The sequence below is a fragment of the Microtus oregoni genome, unplaced genomic scaffold (genome assembly GCF_018167655.1).
Source record: "Microtus oregoni isolate MIOR12 unplaced genomic scaffold, Mior012 000092F_ref0000046, whole genome shotgun sequence".
In the NCBI taxonomy this organism is placed as follows: domain Eukaryota; kingdom Metazoa; phylum Chordata; class Mammalia; order Rodentia; family Cricetidae; genus Microtus; species Microtus oregoni.
In genome coordinates, this window is record NW_024544604.1 from 1,772,006 (window position 1) to 1,786,962 (window position 14,957).

The following is a 14,957-nucleotide window of genomic DNA, read 5'->3' on the forward strand; positions in this document are numbered from 1 at the left end:
ATGGCAACACTCTTGACTATCCTACAGAACTTGAAGGTAACACTTTATTTCAGAAGACAGCATACACTTGAGTATAATGGGTAAATGTACAATGATAAATCAAGTACTAACTGACCTGGAAGCTCCATCCTATCTTCACAGTGCTGACAAGTTCCATGCATGCTAACAGAAGAGAAAAAGAATCATCTGTATTACCAAGCTAGGAAACTTGCAAGCTGTGATAACAGTTGGCCTGGCAAGACATGCTCATCGTTGTAATAATGGCACAAACATCATGGAAATAACTAGCCACTTTCTGATTGGATTTAATTTCAATTCCTCAAGATTAACCCTTTTTCTGTCACCATTTTTAGGCCAAGAACCTATGGCTAGGTAGGTCCTAACCTCTAGTGGGCAACTTATTACTACTATTGCTCAGCTTAGTGGACTTAGTTTGACATCAATTCCTAATGAGTTACTGTTATGGCTGGCGTGGACCATCACCATCATCCTGAGTTGTTGCTGTGTCTCCACTATCACCACCACTGAGCCAAGCCTAGCAGTGGCAATATGAAGTCAACCTGATTGTCTACCAGAAAGTCAACAATTACTCAATGCTGCCATTTTACTTTAGGGTTTTGGCAAACTATTTACTACTTCCTTATGAGGAAGTGGTGAAACCCACCTACAACTTGTAATGATTGTTCTGTCTCTTTAAGAGACAAGCCACGCCCACTCCCTCCCCCATCTACTGAGGCAGGCAGGTCTTCCTTCCTGCTTGCAGCCTTAGTCTCTCTCTTTTCCGGCTTCCTCTCAGAGAGGCAGTTTTGGTCTCTCCTCTCTATCTTCTCTCTCTCCTCTCCTCTCTCTCTGTCTCTCTGTCTCCCTGTCTGTCTCTCTCTGCTCTTCTCCCCTTCTCCCCACCCTTCCATAACCACTAAATAAATATCCAACCTCACTCTACATGGTGTGCCTATCCGTCTGTCTCTCGCCTGCTTCCACATGGCTCACTGCTGGGGACCAGCCACCTTTGGAGACCTGCAGCATGGGCTCATGTACCATCCCTGTCTAGGCCTGGCTTTTCTCAGGACCTGCTGCTTGCTACCACATGGCCTTCTGCCACCACTTGTTGTCCTGCAGTGTTTTTGCTGCTTGCCCCTGCTGGGGATCCTGCAACAATTTTTAATAATCCATTATGCAACTCCTCCTGCATCATGTAGGGCCTTCCAGCCATAACAGCAGCAGCTGCTGCTTCCTCAGGGTGGCCCTGCAGGTGGCAGTGCCCCAGGGGCTGACCCACCCCAGGGCTCCCAGGGAGCACAGAGCAGTCCTTTGTCTGAATCGACCCCACGAGCAGCACAAGACCCCCAAGTGTTGCTGACCCTCAGCCCTTTGAAGGAATAGAGTCCAGTGCCTCAGTGACTGGCCATGGGGAGCTGGACCCAGGGGCCTTGCTGGACAGGGATTTGGAGTGTAGGAGGAAGCTATGGAAAGTTTCAGGTTCTGAGCATGGTAGTGTCCCCTCCTCCTGCAACAGCAATGACAAGACACCTGGCAGACATCACTGCTTCACAGATGACTCAGGCATTAAGTTATGTGTGTGCAACTGGAGCCACCATGAGGGTGGTCTCAAAGAGTCCAATACACTCAGAGGATGTCCTGGATGGGCCCTTGGACTTCTGTGACAGTTGTCACTGAAGGACTCTGTCTGTCCTCTGAGGAGTAGTCTTGAGAGCCTGGGCTCCCCCATCTGCCTCCACTGTCTTCATGCCTACTGCTAAATGCCATCAATGAACAGGCCTCCCCACACTCACAGTGCAGCAGCTCCCCCAGCTAGACAATGCCCTGCCTGTATCTGAGAGCTTGACAAACAACCAGGGTAGGGGACACCCACAAGAGAAGCATTAAGTGACTTTTAGAAGTGGTACAACTGTTATGCCAAGATCACGGAGTGCCCCCCAAACAAACCAGAAAACTGAGTCCTGTATGTAAAAACAAAGAGCCTTTTTTCTTCCACAAGTTTGCAAACTTGGTCTTTCCATGTGTCCAATGTATTGCAGTGATTGGAAAGCCCTGAGCTTAGAGTTGGGTTTTTACAGTAGCAAAGGTGGGAGTGAGGGATTTCTAAGGTTTAGGAGCCCAGTTGACTGACATTTGTCTAGGGGTGTCCTGGTGAAAAGCAATGGGTGTGTGCTGGCTGGTGATCCCATCTACAATGGTTGGGCGCTAGGAATTTCCTTTGGATGTTCTGTTCTGAGTGGTACCTGGGTAATCTCAGTTTGTGGTCTTTATCTAAACCAGGTATTGCCTCAGGGTAAACTACTGAGACTCAGGCCTCTATTGAGCTTGTCATGACTGGGTCCTATAACAACCACTTTGTCCTCTTTCCCATCTTGCAAGATGGTGGGTGAAAAAGGTGAGAAACCTGATACAAAAGAGAAGAAACTTGCAGCCAAGAAGCCTGGCGGTGATGCCCCTGCCACTGGTGCAGCCAAAAAGGGTGACCCTAAGGCTAAAAAGCTCAAGAAGGGGAAGCTCCATTGCAGCCGAAATCCAGTCCTTGTTAGAGGAATCGGCAGGTACTCCCGATCTGCTATGTATTCCAGAAAGGCCATGTACAAAAGGAAATACAGAGCTGCGAAAACCAAGGTTGAAAAGAAAAAAAAGGAAAAGGTCATTGCCACTGTCACAAAACCAGTTGGTGGTGACAAGAATGGTGGTACCCGGTGGTTAAGCTTCAAAAAATGCCCAGGTATTATCCTACCGAAGATGTGCCTTGGAAGCTGCTGAGCCATGGCAAAAAGCCCTTCAGTCAGCATGTGAGACGCCTGCGTGCCAGCATCACTCCTGGGACTGTCCTCATCATTCTTACCGGGCACCACAGGGGCAAGAGAGTGGTTTTCCTGAAGCAACTGGGCAGTGGTTTACTGCTTGTGACAGGGCCTCTTGCCCTCAACAGAGTTCCTTTGAGAAGAACACATCAGAAGTTTGTCATCGCCACCTCTACAAAAGTTGATATCAGCACAGTTAAAATTCCCAAACACCTGACTGATGCTTACTTCAAGAAAAAGCAGCTGTGTAAGCCCAGGCATCAGGAGGGCGAGATCTTTGACACAGAGAAGGAGAAATACGAGATTACGGAGCAGCGCAAGGCTGATCAGAAAACAGTGGACTCGCAGATTCTGCCAAAGATCAAAGCTGTTCCTCAGCTGCAGGGTTACCTGCGCTCTCAGTTCTCTCTGACGAACGGGATGTATCCTCACAAACTGGTTTTCTAAATTGCTGATAACCTAATTAAACAGCTTTATGTGTCTCAAAAAACAAAACAAAAACAAAACAAAAAACAACCACTTTGTCCTTTTATTTTTTTCTTTCCTGTATAACTTTCTCCACATCTCCATACACAAACTTGGGGTGTATGCCTCATCTCCCCCACAAAAGCACAGAACTGTAGTGTTATGCCCCAAATCTAGATCCCCAAAATACCACTATGAGACCAAATCCTATGCAAAAGCAAAGAGTCTTTATTGCGAGTTAACTCAGGCCTCTCTGTCCATCCATCTGAAGCAGCAGTAGAGCAGGAGAGATCCCAGGCAGCACGATGAAGGGTTTTTTATAGTGGCCATGCAAGAAGGGGCAGGTTTGGGGAATTCTAAACATGCATAGCTACAGATTTGGGATTGGCTCAAACTTTAAGGAAGGGTATCCGGACTGAGCTGATTGGCGGCCTTGGGTCTAGGGGGAATTGCAACATTGTTGTCTCAGCACAAGGACACCTGGAATTGTTTACTCATTTCTGATTGGTCTCTCCCTGTGGGGGTGAGGTGTTGCCCATTCCTGATTGGTCTCTCTTGGTAGAGTGATGTGCTGCCTGTTTCTGATTGGCTTCTCCCTGTGGGCTAAAATCAGGGGGAGGTGAAGCTTATAGACTAGAGGGAGCCACTTTCCGGTTCAAGGATTGGTTGGCTTTAATTTTAGGGTCAGGGCGTATTTCTTAAACTGGTTCTGATTCTAGAGGGCAAGTGTCTTTCTTTGGCTCTGGTTTCAGGGTCAGGGTGTTTTTCTCTGGTTCTGGGTTCTGGGATAAGTTGTTTCTTTTGCTGGCTCAGATTCCAGATCCAGGGTGTGTTTCTTTCACCAGCTCTGGGTTCAGAGTCAGGTGCTCAGGGATTCAGGGATTGTGCTATGGCTACAGATCTGCTGGGGCCTGAGTTTCTCAGTGGAAGACTGAGAGACTGGTTCTTGTTAGCATTCAGGCATTATGTCGACCTGCCCTTGGTGACCTAGCAGAATATGTCACCAACCCCAATCACTCCCTATGCACATGCACTGCCCCCAAGGTCCTCAGCTATAGCCACTAAGAGGATCCCCTGTGTGCATGCAGATACTTGATCAGCCCAGGTTTCTTTCTTTCTTCCTTTCTTTCTTTCTTTTTTTCTTTCTTTAAGATTTCTGTCTCTTCCCCGCCACCGCCTCCCATTTCCTTCCCCCTCCCCCAATTAAGTCCCCCTTCCTCGTCAGCCCAAAGAGCAATCAGGGTTCCCTGCCCTGTGGGAAGTCCAAGGACCACCCACCTCCATCCAGGTCTAGTAAGGTGAGCATCCAAACTGCCTAGGCTCTCACAAAGCCAGTATGTGCAGTAGGATCAAAAACCCATTGCCATTGTTCTTGAGTTCTCAGTAGTCCTCATTGTCCGCTATGTTCAGCGAGTCTGGTTTTATCCCAGGCTTTTTCAGACCTAGGCCAGCTGGCCTTGGTGAGTTCCCGATAGAACATCCCCATTGTCTCAGTGTGTAGGTGCACCCCTCGCTGTCCTGAGTTCCTTGCTCGTGCTCTCTCTCCTTCTGCTCCTCATTTGGACCTTGAGATTTCTGTCCAGTGCTCCAATGTGGGTCTCTGTCTCTGTCTCCTTTCATTGCCTGATGAAGGTTAATATTCAGGAGGATGCCTATATGTTTTTCTTTGGGTTCTCCTTCTTATTTAGCTTCTCTAGGATCACTAATTATAGGCTCAATGTCCTTTATTTATGGCTAGAAACCAAATATGAGTGGGTACATCCCATGTTCCTCTTTTTGGGTCTGGCTTACCTCACTCAGGATAGTGTTTTCTATTTCCATCCATTTGCATGCAAAATTCAAGAAGTCCTTGTTTTTTACTGCTGAGTAGTACTCTAATATGTATATATTTCATACTTTCTTCATTTATTCTTCCATTGAAGGGCATCTAGGTTGTTTCCAGATTCTGGCTATTACAAACAATGCTCCAGCCCAGGTTTCTATGGCTGCTACATCACGCACTAAGCCTCCTTTAAACGTGAGCTCTGCCCATTTCCCTTTTCTTTCCTGCTGATTCACTGAAGAGGCAAACAGACCTTTGCACCTCTCTCCCCCCTTTTCCATTCCCTTCCCCTAATAAGCCCTCTCTGTGAGCCCTGTTGCAGGATGGCGTCTCTCAGTCTCCCGCATTTTTTTTTTAATTATAGCAGTTCTGGGATTCATTCTGCACCCCCTCTTTTCTGAGCTATATCTCACCTACCTGCCTAGCTGAGAACCGTGTGTCTGGAAAGCCCTCAAGGACTGAGGTTGGGGCTGTGCTCTGTGATAGACTGCATTTGGAAGAGAGTGTCACTGTGTCTCAGTCTGGGAGAGACAGTTTATCTTGGCCCTGAGTGAAGTAGGAAATCAGAGCCTCTGGCTGTCACCTGTGGCTGCCAGTGTCTGCAGAGCTGACATTAGGTTAGTCTAGTGGGAGGGTGAGAACCAATGGACAGGTTGATGAGGGGCTTGTAGATCTGGCAAGCCCCGGGGGACAGTACACATCTGTGCATTGTAGAGGGGGCCCTTCCCAGTAGGCTTTTGCAGGCTTCAGCCTGGTTCAGGTGGATAAGCTTATGCTGTGTTCTTTAAAAACAAATAACAAGGGGCTAGAGAGATGGCTCAGTGGTTAAGAGCACTGGCTGCTCTTCCAGAAGTCTTGAATTTGGTGTCAGCAACTGCATGGTGGCTAGCAACTATCTATAATGGTGTCCTCTTCAGACATGCAGGCATACATTCTGGCAGAATACTATTCATAATAAATAAATTAAAAAACAAACAAAAACAAATAACAATGGCTAGCTGGAAACAAGAACCGTGCTAGTGGGCAGGCAGGAATTCTCTTCTGGACAAGGGAATTTTGCAGCTCTGTTCCCCAGGTTGCGTTTGCAAGAGTCTGGCTACTGTTGGGTCATGAGAAAAGAGTGTGAACAGGCCTGGTGGTGGTAGCCCTGGGCCTTCTGTGAGCTGGGGCCTAAGTCTGACGTCTGGTTGATATGTAGCCTCCTCCACCTTTGCCCTTTGTCTATGCACACAGGTGACCAATGGTCACTGCCAGTCCTGAACACAGTCTGCAGTCACTCCTTGTCCTTCCTAAGCAGGTGGACTGAGGAAGTTGTGTGACCTGGGTAAGGCAGCCTCATAGCCTGTCTCTCAAACACTATTTTCTCTTGAGTTTGACTAAGTCTGTTGTTCATTTTAAACTTACCACTTAGAATGAATACCTTGGTTATCTGTGGTTCTCATGGCTGCCCCTATCCCTAGACATGCATTATCTCATGACCTCCAATTTGTTTGTGTGTGTTTACATCCTGACTTTTTCTTCTTCCTTTTCCTTTCTTACCGACAGTGCTGAGACTACGTATCATTGTTCAAGAGCAGAGAAAGAACCAGATTCTTTGCATGAACTGAACTGTGTGGGAAATGTTCCTGTCAGCTCCTTCTGTGCTCCTTTTTCCTATCAAAGCACGACTGGTTCTCTAGAGCCAGACGACAATAACAAGGCCCAGAGGTCCTCCTGCAGATGGTTATCACCTCCTGCCCAAGAGACTCATTTCCCGGGTTGTATAGGAGAGTGAGTCACCACTTTCCAACAGGCCCAGCCATCAACCTGCCCAGGATCTCTAGAAATCTCTGGCAGACACTTGGATGCCACAAGTGCGCACCTCCTCTGTGGAGGTCTAGACAGTTGGTGTGAGGCCAGAGGGGCCTAAGCTGCAGCCTTCTTGTTAGAATCTCAGACAATGAAGCTTCTCAAAGGGGAATAAGTTTTCCCAAATGAACCCCTCTTTAGTCAACTGATCATGAGGTAGGACCTCTCATTTTCTTTCCCCCGACAGAGTAGGGAGCTGGCCTAGGGGTTGACTAGCTTCCGTGAAGCATCTACCATGATGACTGAGCTAAAGTCTAGCCCCTGCTGCTCAGAGAGAGCATCGGAAATAGTGAGTTAGGGGCCAGGAAGACATGACTGAGTTGGGTTTTCAGGTAAATGGGAGAAGCGGGTAGGCAGAAGACTTGGTGCTGTGGTCAGCTTTGCAGCCACGAACACATTCTTGTGTGAGACAAATCAATGTCTGCCAGTTATTGTGAATATGTGTATTTTAAGCAATATGACTCAGCTGCTCAGACTTCTTGGGCAATCTGGGTGATGTACATCTTGTACTGTGATTGTTCTGAAGATAGACTGACCCTTACACTGTGAGAAGCCCTAATAACATCCATCCCAACATTTAAAAAAGAAAAAAAGAAAACCGATTCTTTGCTCACACAATATGTCCTGATTGCAATTTCCCCTCCTTCTACTCTTTCTGGTTCTTCCCCACCTCCCCTCTCATCCACATCCATTCTTTCTGGTCCTCATTAGAAAAGAAAAGGCTTCTAAGAGATAATAGCAAAAATGACAAAATAAGATGAAGCATTCAGTCTCCTAGAGGTTGTTAAGACATGCACAAGACTTCTGTATAATCAAGGATAATTGGGCATGATGTCCTGCTGCTAGTCCAGGAACAATAGGTGGCTGGAAGAAGGAGAGGCAGTTTTCTCTGATAGTATAGACCCTGGGAAGTCAAACTCACTCCAGGGGGAATATTTGGGCAGAACAAATTGGTCTTGAGGTTTTTTATTTTATTTTATTTATTTTTTGTTGAACTATTTATTTTATTTTTTTAAATTTTTTATTTTTTTATTGAAAAAATTTCCGCTTCCTCCCTGCCTCCCATTTCCCTCCCCCTCCTCCCACTCCTCTCCTCCTCCCCCTACTCCATTCTCCCTCCCTCTTGAGTCTGAAGAGCAGTCTAGATTCCCAGCCCTGTGGGAAGTCCAAGGTCCTCCCCACTCCATCCATGTCCAGGAAGATGAGCATCCAAACAGGCTAGGCTCCCACAAAGCCAATTTTTATTTTTATATTTTACATTTATTTGTATGTGTGAGTGCATGGCTTTGTCATGGTGTGTGTGTGGAGGTCAGAGGACAACTTTCAGGAGTCAGTAATTTTTTTTTCCATCATGCAGATTCCAGGGGTCGGACTCAGATCATCAGACTTGGCAGCAAGTGTCTTTACCCACTGAGCAATCTTGTCAGTCCTTGGTGAGCTTTTTTTGAATGACACAAAGTTGGATTATTTGTAAAGGGGAGGTATCTAGGATTAGTTGGGGGAAAGGGTATGAATATCACCAAAAACCATTGTGCAAAATTCTCTAAAAAAATAATAAAAATTTTAAAACTCAGCCAGTACCCCTAGCATTGACACAAGGTACATGAGTAATATAGAAAAATTAATCCCACTTTCAAGCAATTAAAAATTAAGTATTAATATACAATGATACACTCAAAGACTTATTTAGGTGAATGACATGGGATTCCCCTCTGTATGCTGTGATTACCACTGACTAGTAATGAAACTGCTTTGGGCCTATTAACAGGGCAGAACAGAGCTAGGCGGGGAAGACTAAACTTAATGATGGGAGAAAGAGGACCCCAGTCAGGGAGATGCCATGGAGCCGCTAGAGGGGAAAGACAGGAGCTGCCAGCTGGAATCTTGCTGGTAGGCCACGAACCTCATGGTAAAATATAAAATAATAGAAATGGGTTAGCCAAAGATGTAAGTGTTAGCTAGAAATATGCTTAAGTGATTGGCCAAGCAGTGATTTAAATGATATAGTTTCTGTGTGATTATTTTAGGGAGTCTGTACAGCCGGAAAATGAACAAGCAGCCTCCTAGTACAGGTGAGAATAAAAATGACATGTACAATCAAAATCACAATAGGTAGGACTGAGAGAAACGAAGTGAGATTTAAAGAAATGGAGACATACATTATTCCATAGTTAGCACACTAAAGATTGTTAAAATGCAAATTTACCACAAACTTGTTCATGTACCAGTGTAATGTCAATGAGAATACTAGCAAGATGTTTGATGAAACTGAGAAACTGATTGTAAGGTTCATACTGACATGCAAAACATGCAGGATAGTCAAAGCAACAGTAGAGGCACAAGGATTGAGGATGAGACACAACCTGACTCATGTATTCTAATGCTTCAGGCATTCACACCAGGTGATCCTGGTAGAGATCAATCAGAATCAACACTAACTTAAGACCAGCCTGATCTACATAGGAAGTCGCACGCTCCCCAAGTCTACATAGAAGAACTCTTATTTTAAACAAATCAAATACAAAAAAAGACAGGTGTGATGGCTCCTAGATGGAATCCCACCTACTCAGGAAGTGAAGGCGGGAGAATAGCTTGATAATCAGAATTTTAGGACACTGTGAGTAGCAGTGTGACTCTATCCCTTTAAGGAAAAAAAAGCAAATAAAGATTTGCATTTCCCTGATTGCTAAGGAAGCTGAGCATGACCTTAAGTGTCTTTTGGCCATTTGAACTTCTTCTGTTGAGAATTCTCTGTTCAGTTCAGTGCCCCATTTTTTAATTGGGTTAATTAGCATTTTAAAGTCTAGTTTCTTGAGTTCTTTATATATTTTGGAGATCAGACCTTTGTCTGTTGCGGGGTTGATAAAGATCTTCTCCCAGTCATTAGGTTGCCTTTTTGTCTTAGTGACAGTGTCCTTTGCTTTACAGAAGCTTCTCAGTTTTAGTAGGTCCCATTTATTCAATGTTGCCCTTAATGTCTGTGCTGCTGGAGTTATACCTAGGAAGCGATCTCCTGTGCCCATTTGTTGTAGGGTACTTCCCATTTTCTCTTCTATCAGGTTCAGTGTGTTCGGACTGATTTTGAGGTCTTTAATCCATTTGGACTTGAGTTTTGTGCATGGTGATAGATATGGGTCTATTTTCATTCTTCTACAGGTTGACATCCAGTTGTGCCAGCACCATTTGTTAAAGATGCTTTCTTTCTTCCATTGTATACTTTTAGCGCCTCTGTGGAGGAAGGGGTACACTCATCTATTGCTGGTGGGAATGCAATCTTGTGCAACCACTTTGAAAATCAGTGTGACGGTTTCTCAGGAAATTCGGGATCAACCTACCCATGGACCCAGCCATACCACTCTTGGGAATATACCCAAGAGATGCCCGATCATATGACAAAAGCATTTGTTCAACTATGTTCATAGCAGTATTATTTGTAATAGCCAGATCCTGGAAACAACCTAGATGTCCTTCAATGGAAGAATGGATGAAGAAAGTGTGGAATATATACACGCTAGAGTACTACGCTGCGGTAAAAAACAATGACTTCTCGAATTTTGCATGCAAATGGATGGAAATAGAAAACACTATCCTGAGTGAGGTAACCCAGTCCCAAAAAGATGAACATGGGATGTACTCACTCATAATTGGTTTCTAGCCATAAACAAGGGTCACGGAATCTACAATTGGTGATCCCAAAGAAGCTAAATAAGAAGGTGAACCCAAGGAAAAACATACAGTTGTCCTCTTGCCTATGGGAAGTAGACGAAATTGCCAGGGAGGAAAGTGGGATCTTGGGGATGGGGTGGGTTGGGGATAAGGGAAGATGGGGAGAGAAAAGTGAGAAGGGGAGAATGGGGGGAACTTGGGGAAACAGGATGATTGGGATAAAGGAAGGCTGGATAGGGGAGCACGGAAGCACAATTCTTAGTTAAGGGAGCCACCTTAGGGCTGGCAAGAGACTTGAACATAGAGTGGCTCCCAGGAGCCCAAGCCGAGGCCCCCAGTTAGTTCCTTGGGCAGATGAGGAAAGGGAACCTGAAACGACCCTATCCAATAGCAATACTGACGAATATCTTGCATATCACCATAGATCCTTCATCTGCTGATGGATGGAGATAAAGACAGAGACCCACACTGGAGCACTGGACTGAGCTCCCAAGGTCCCAATGAGGAGCGGAAGGAGGGAGAAGATGAGCAAGGAATCAGGACCACGAGGGGTGCACCCACCCACTGAGATAGTGGGGCTGATCTATTGGTAGCTCACTAAGGCCAGCTGGACTATGACTGAAAAAGCATGGGATAAAACCGGACTCTCTGAACATGGCGAACAATGAGGGCTGATGAGAAGCCAAGGACAATGGCACGGGGTTTTGATCCTACTTCATGTTCTGGCTTTGTGGGAGCCTAGCCAGTTTGGATGTTCACCTTCCTAGATTTGGACGGAGGGGGGAGGACCTTGGACTTTCCACAGGGCAGGGAACCCTGACTGCTCGTTGGACTGGAGAGGGATGGGGAGAGGAGTGGGCGGAGGGGGAGAAGGGTGGGAGGAGGGGGAGGGAAATGGGAGGCTGGGAGGAGGGGGAAACTTTTTTTTCCCTTTTCTCAATAAAAAAAAGATTTCAAATATAAAATTTCTTTAGCTATGTCAGGAAATTGACGAATAAGTGTAGGTAATCAACAAAGTGTTTTAAAATGTAATTACTAAAGTTGTTTGAGAAAATAGAAAAAAAATAAAAAGCAAATAAAGAAAAAGAATGTAGCCCAGACATATATCTCCACATAGGTTAGCAGAAAAAAATTAAATATAAAACTTTATCAAGTTTTTGAAAATTGCATATATGCACATAATGTATTTTAATAATATTCACCCCCCTACTCTTTTCCCTATATCTTTCCAGATTGGTCCCTGAACTTTACACTTTCTGCCAACACCACTTCCTCTTGTTTTTTTTAATAGTCTACTGAATCCAAATTTTCCTGCCTATATAGTCATGGGCATGCTACTATCCACGGGAGAATGGGGCCACCCCCTTAAAGAAAACTGGCTTTCTCTCTTCTCCAGAAGTCATTGACTGTCGTTATTTGCCAGTTAGGGGGACGAACTTAATGGCCCTCTCTCCTGCACTAGAATATTGACTGGCTTGGGCTTGCTTGGGTCTTGTACAGACAACCATAGATGCTATAAATTCATGGGCACAGTGACCCTGTCATGTTAGAAAGATACTCTCTGATATTTGGATCTTAGAGACGTTTTGTCTCTCCTTTGCTAATGTTTTTGTAGCCGTGGGGTGAGGCAATTGGATGTGATGTCCCATTTGTGGCTCCTCTCCCCTTCCCACTTCTCTGCTCCTTGACCAGTTGTGACTTAATGCATTCATTGTTTTTCACTACACAGAGAAACATCTCTGATGGGGTCTGAGAGCTATACTGATCTACGGAGAATGAGATGAGAATTTCCAGGGTAATTTGATACTGTGTTCACTCAGTAAAATAACACTAGTAGCTTATTCCCGGGGCCTGGGAGCTCCCTGACTTGCATTCTTGGCCAGATTTACCATACTAGACAAGTGATTCCTCCCATGGAAGCCTTAATTCCCACCAGAAATCTGTTGGTTACCCCATAATATCTGTGGTAGTTTGAATGTAATTGGCACCCATAATCTCATAGGGAGTGACACTATTAGGAGGTGTGGCTTTTTTGGAACGGGTATGGCCTTGTTGGAGGAAGTGTGTCACCATGGGGCTTTGAGGTTTCCTATGCTCAGGATATTGACCAGTGTTTCAGTTGCCTTCCTTATATCTGTAAGACATTGGATGTTGTGGCAAGCTGCGGGCCTCTTCCCACAGCCCGGCTCCTGGCCATCTGGCTAGCTTATACCCCGAAATAACAACACACAAATTGTATTCTTTTAAACACTGCCTGGCCCATTAGTTTCAGCCTCTTAACCCATTTCTAATAATCTATGTAGCACCACGAGGTGCGCTTACCGGGAAAGATCCAGCATGTCTGACCTGGTGGGCTTGCTTCATCGTGTCTGGCCTGAAGAGAGCTGCACAGCATCTGAGCTCACTTCCTCTTCCTCCGAGGATTTTGTTCTGTTTACTCCTCCCACCTATGTTTTAATCTATGAGGCCAAGCAGTTTCTTATTACTTAACCAATGACCTTCCTCCATCATTTCCCCTTTTTCTGTTTAAACAAAAAGGAAAGGCTTTAACTTTAACATAGCAAAATTACATAGAACAAAACAGTTATCAAGTAAAAATTACAATATTTACATCTATTTTATCTTTATCATAACTAAGGAAAACTATAACTATAACTATCTATTCTTCAACTCCATCAAAGACTCCAGAAGGACATAATATTACCTAAGTAAACAAGAAATAAGCAACTTTCAAACTCTAGAAATGACAGAGACATCTTGCTGCCTGGACAGTCACCCAAGGTTTCTCTGTACCGTTGGGGCATCCATCTTTGGCCTACAGGCCCATAGTATTCAGAGACATTTCCATGAAGCAGGAAATTTCAAAGTCGTTCAGTCACTATCTGCTGTGTCCTGCAGAATGTCTTGCAGACTCCTTCATGAATCAGGAACCCCGAAAGATCATCTCACCTTTAGGCAAGTTCAGTAGTCCTCTCTCTGCGGGTTCTCTGTGTCCAGTTTATGCAATAGTCCAGGCAAGAGCAGTTTCTTGCCCAAATGGCTATCAAACTCCATAAGGAGCCTCTTCGATGTCCATCTTCTTCTTGAAGTAGATTGGTGCTGCCAGGAGCAGAGTGTCTCATTGCCATGAAAAGTCCTATATCATATCCCCCTTTAGATGTAAAAGAACATTTATAAACAATATTTGGGAATATGGGTGCAGTTATTTCTCTCCAAACTGCTTCCTGCTGTATGGGGGCACTGTTAATCAGGTATTTCAGGGTACAACCTGTGTGCTAGGTTCATCTCAGTCAGCAGTCGAGTGAAGTAATTTTTTGAAGGTATTCACAGCAACTTTTCAGGAGGGCGTGGTCTGTCATACCATATTGGAATAGAAACAATCCACAGGGTCTCATCGTCTGTGAAAACAAAAGAAGAATCTCTTTTCCAAAGTATCGTATCCTTAGATCCAAATTCTGAAGTCAAGGTATTTTCAAAATATATATGTTGGATTAGTTCAGCAGCATTTATAAGCAAATATCTTTTAGCAGCTGTTGCTCCTTCCTCAGCATTCAAACAATTCAAACAGAGCATAATAGTGTACAGTATCAAAATTCTCTGTGTATTTTCCATCTTTGTTTAACCTCTTTATTTTAACCATCTTTATTTAACCATCTTTATTTTAACCTCTATTTCATTTATTTTTACTTTTGCTTTTTGAGACAGGTACTCTGTATATCTTTGTACTGGAATTACTCTGTGGACCAGGCTGTCCTTGAACTCTCAGAGATACTCCTGTCTCTGCCTCCCAGGCATTCGGATTAAAGGCGTGTGCTACCACACCTTAAAGTCACAGAGGTCAATCTCCCTCTGCTTCCCAAGTGTTGGGATTAAAGGTTTGTACTACCACACCCAACTACTCTCTTTCTTCCTTTTTTTGATTTTTACTTTAAGAACTTTAACTTTTAGCCTGCATATATTTTTAACACACTGTAAATCATTTAAAAGTTTTCTTTTTTTCTTTGAATCTTTCTTTTACTGTATATCTCTCTTTTTTGACCACATGAGTCTTTAATTTACCATGCAATATTAGTAGGACTAAAGCCATGGCTTTGATGGCTGGATCCAGTCCATTCCTTAGCTTTCCAGCCTCATGGAGGAGATACAGGCTGTAGCCATGTTTATAACCACAACTCTATGGCATTTCACAGTCCCTGCCAGCAAGCGAGCTGTAACAGACAACATTCAAGTCCTCTCTCTGTAGCCGGCCCTCCTGCCTCATACAATCAGAGTTTGCCCTGGCGGGACGGCCCAGAAAGCTGGCATTTTTAAATGGCACAGCTTTTTTCCTGCTACGGCTGAAAACT

At 44.6% G+C, this 14,957-nt stretch overlaps 2 pseudogenes; both read left to right on the forward strand.

Moving 5' to 3' along the window:
* Window positions 1–1,816, forward strand: LOC121442629 (annotated as a pseudogene).
* A 563-nt stretch (window positions 1,817–2,379) lies between these two features.
* On the forward strand, window positions 2,380–3,257 carry LOC121442614 (annotated as a pseudogene).
* Window positions 3,258–14,957: the final 11,700 nt, after the last annotated feature.